Source organism: Zalophus californianus, chromosome 1 (genome assembly GCF_009762305.2).
Source record: "Zalophus californianus isolate mZalCal1 chromosome 1, mZalCal1.pri.v2, whole genome shotgun sequence".
In the NCBI taxonomy this organism is placed as follows: domain Eukaryota; kingdom Metazoa; phylum Chordata; class Mammalia; order Carnivora; family Otariidae; genus Zalophus; species Zalophus californianus.
This window is the reverse complement of record NC_045595.1, coordinates 130,507,152-130,511,807: the sequence shown is the minus strand read 5'-3', so window position 1 is coordinate 130,511,807 and position 4,656 is coordinate 130,507,152.

Genomic DNA, 4,656 nt, shown 5'->3' with positions numbered 1-4,656 from the left:
TACCTACCTTGTAGCTTGTGAAAATTAACTGGGTCGATAGCATGTAAAGTGCTAATAACATTGCTGGGTATGTAGTTAGAACTGGGTAAAGAAATATTAATGTTCTATTGGAATAAGTGAATTTCAATTAAAAAATGAAATAAATGAGATCATTTCAGATATGCTTCCTACTCCAAAAAAAAAAAAAAATGACAATGGTATAGACTATCGGAAGAAAAATTAGAAAAACTGAGCCACATAGGGTGATCCTTTCTGGGGAGATAGTATTTCCTTGATTTTTCCCAGGAAGCCAATCCTTGGAATATTAGAGGAAGAGTGCCCCCAAACAGTGGGAATAGGAAGTCCAAATGCCCATAGGAAGGAGAGTGGTATAGTGGGTGAAAAAGAAAAGGCCAATGTATCTAGGATGCAGGGAGGGAGAAAAAAATGTGGGAAGTTTAGAGAGGTAGGTAGCCGTAGAATCATATAGGCCAAGATCAGAAGTTTGGATTTTGGGTGCCTGGGTGGCTCAGTCGTTAAGCGTCTGCGTTCGTCTCAGGTCATGATCCCAGCGTCCTGGGATCGAGTCCCCATTGGGCTCCCAGCTCAGCAGGGAGCCTGCTTCTCCCTCTGCCTGCTTCTCCCTCTGCGTGCCTTTCTGCCTACTAGTGCTTCTATCTCTCTGTCAAATAAATAAATAAAAAATCTTTAAAAAAAATTTTGGATTTTATTGTAAGTGCAATGGCTAGCTGTTTTAAACTTGGGGACTGATATGATTTACATTTTAAAAGGTCACTTTTGTTGCCCTGTAGGTACTTGATTCTACCAAGAGTCCACACAACGTTTATTAAAGGGCCAGCCCATTGGCTGGAATTAGAGGCATTTAATTTAAAAATGGCTTTTAAGGGGCGCCTGGGTGGCTCAGTTGGTTGAGCGACTGCCTTCGGCTCAGGTCATGATCCTGGAGTTCCAGGATCAGGTCCCGCTTCGGGCTCCCTGCTCAGCAGGGAGTCTGCTTCTCCCTCTAACCCTTCCTCCTCTCATGTGCGCTCTCTGTCTCTCTCATTCTCTCTCTCAAATGAATAAATAAAATCTTTAAAAAAAATAAAAATGGCTTTTAATATCAGTAATATACTAAAGCCCTAGGCATAATTGAGAAATAAACTTGAATCATTTGACTTCAGTGTTCTAAGCTTTTTTAATCCCTTATCTTGTTTCACCAACCTCTCTCCACACCATAAACAAACACACACGAGCAGTATGCTAATCATTCAGCTAGGAATCCTGATATTGTACTTCTATCAGAATTTGTTTTCCAATAAAGATCTATTTCAGGGCGCCTGGGTGGCTCAGTTGGTTAAGTGTCTGCCTTCAGTTCAGTTCATGATCCCAGGGTCCTGAGATCCAGCCCTTTGTTGGGCTCCCTGCTCAGCAGGGAGTCTGCTTCTCCCTCTACCCCTCCCCCCTGCTCATGCGGTCTTTCACTCACTCCCTCTCTCAAATAAATAAATAAAATCTTATTTTAAAAAAAAGATCTACGATAGATAAAGATCTGTTTATGTAAGAAAACTTAGCATTACAATGTAAATGACCACGGGCAGTCCCTTACTATGCCGGTGGGAGAGTTACAGTGTGTATCAGTCAGGATTCAGAGGGCAAGAAATTTATCACAAAGAATTGTCTTCTGTGATGGTGAGGGCTGGCTAGGCAAATCCAAAATTTCTAGGGCAAGCTGTCAATAAGGGCAGAATGGAAATTCTTCTTCCTTTCTTTTTTTTTTATTAAGAGGCAAATTCAGTGGCTCTTAAAGGAGCAGAATGGAAATCCTTGGGTAGGACCTGATACTGCAGTCCACAGGCACCATTCCTTTTTAGGAAAACCTCTATTCTCGTCTTAAAGCCTTTTAACTGGTTGGATCAAGCCTACCCACATCATCCCAAAATAATTTTCTTTACATAAAGTCAACTGCTTGTAAATATTAATCACTAATACTTTCCCAGAAACACATAGATTAGTATTTGATTGAATAACTGAGTATTAAACTATCACATTGTTATGGACTATTATTCAAAATTTATAATGTGAAGACCTTTTGACGCAGCAATTCTAGGAAAATAAACAAGTGGACAGACACTTGGTTATAAATATATAACCAAATATTATAAATATATTTAAAAATACAAATAAATATTTAGTAAAATATTATCTAAAACCATGAAAAATTGTAAACAATCCAAGTGTTCCCCCAAAGGAGATGGGTTGAATAAATTATGGTATGTGGACAGTATGGAATATGATGTAGTCATTAAAGTTTGTTTTAGAAAAATACTTGACACAGATATATTCACCAGTATATAAAAATATTTTTGTAAATCGTGCAACACATATATTTTATTTCTGGATGATGATATTACATGTGATTTTTTTCCTTTGTAGTTCTCTTTTCACATTTTCTATATTAAGCATGTATTCCTATAATGAGAAAAATATAAACATAGTTTTTATTTTTAATTTTTAATAAAATATATACATGTCTACTAACAATTCTGACAGATAAGCAGTATAATTTACAATGTTGTTAAGGCATTAAACAAAGAGGAATGAAATTTTTTTTTAAAGATTTTATTTATTTATTCATGAGAGACAGAGAGAGAGAGAGAGATAGAGAGGCAGAGGGAGAAGCAGGCTCCCAAGGAGCAGGGAGCCCGATGCGGGACTCGATCCCAGGACCCTGGGATCATGACCTGAGCCGAAGGCAGATGCTTAACCATCTGAGCCACCCAGGCGCCCAAAGAGGAATGAAATTTTAAGGGCGAATTTCAAACATCAACCAGCACGTGGAGGTTGAAAGCATTCACCTTTAAGATCTATTCATATGTTCATTCAACAAATACACAGATTGAAGAAGAAATCTTTTAATGTAAAAGTGTGGAACTCAAAATCTGAAGACCTCAGTTCAAATCTAAACTATGCCACTTAAAAGCTATGTGACACCCTTAACTATTCAAATCAGTTTTGAGCATAGGGAATCTCAAAAGGAACTTTTGCTTTATTCATATTGTTTGAATTTTTAAAATCATGACGGTGTCCCTTTGTTAGTTCTGTAAGTAATAATTACATGTTTATATAATTATTGTATTTTAAAGTAAAAATGAGTTACAAATCACATAACACGTTTTAATATAATAAGTAATACATAATTTAATCCATTTTTTCTTTTATTTATTTATTTATTTTTAAAGATTTTATTTATTTATTTGACAGAGAGAGACAGCGAGAGCAGGAACACAAGCAGGGGGAGTGGGAGAGGGAGAAGCAGGCTTCCCACCGAGCAGGGACCCCGACGTGGGACTCGACGTGGGACTCGACGTGGGACTCGATCCCAGGACCCTGGGATCATGACCTGAGCCTAAGGCAGATGCTTAACGACTGAGCCACCCAGGCGCCCTCCATTTTTTTCTTTTAATGGAACAGACTTCATAGGCAAAAACCAGCAGAGTAAACGTAAAGAAGAAAATAATTAAAATATAAAGACTAAAACAAATCCAGATTAACAAAAACTGAAATGTAATTATTCAAAAAACTTATAAATTTGACATACCACTGCCAAATCTGTTCAAGAATGTCAAAAACAAGGAAGATACAAATCAAGGGGAAAATAACTCTAGATATATACCGTAAAGCCAATAAATTTGAAAACTTAAGTGTAAAATTTCTGGGAAGCCATCAAATACCAAAATTATCTTAAGAAAAATTGAATAAGTTAATAATCACTCAAAAAACTGAAATGGCAATTGCCAATTTAAAAGCGGGGCCTAGATGATTTTAGAGGTGACTTTTTACCAAATCCTTTAAAAAGCGATTAATCTTATCTCATACAGGTTTTTGCTGAGAACGGAACAAGAGAGGAAACACCCAACTCACTAGAGTAGAATAACCTTGATACCACACTGGATAGGAGGTACAAGTAAGAAAAATTACATTTATGAATGTAGAGCTAAATATTCTCTATGAAATATTAGCTGACTGAATCCAACATTGTATTCAAAAAAAGTTTTTGTCCAAACAGGGTCTTCCTGGAAATACAAAGATAATTCAACATCTGAAAATCAACCAGTGTAATTTATTATATTAGTAGACTAAAGAGAAATCCCATATATTTATCTTAATAGGTGCAGAAAAAGTCATTGCTTAAGTTTAATACCTATTTAAAATAAAAGTTCTTAGAAAACTAAGAAACCTAATAAAGACTACCTACCAAAACCTACAGTAAGTAAACTTACTAGGGAAACTTTAGGAGTCTTATATCTAAGACCAGAAGCAAAAAAAGGAATGCCTGCTATTGTTAGTTCTGCTCATTAATAATGGTGCTTATTAGTAATAATAGTGGAAATTACAACCAAATTCTGTGATAAGAAAAAAAACTATTAAGGACATTTAATTCCTTAAGTTTATGTCATTCAGAGCAGATTATATGATTATTTACATTAAAAATTGAGCAAAGATGGCTATTAGAACTAAGAAGACCAGAACCTGAAAAGGTGTCTATATACAAAATCAATGTTTATACATATATATTTTAAAAATTTTATTTATTTATTTGACAGAGAGAGACACAGCGAGAGAGGGGAACACAAGCAGGGGGAGCGGGTGAGGGAGAAGCAGGCTTCCTCCTGA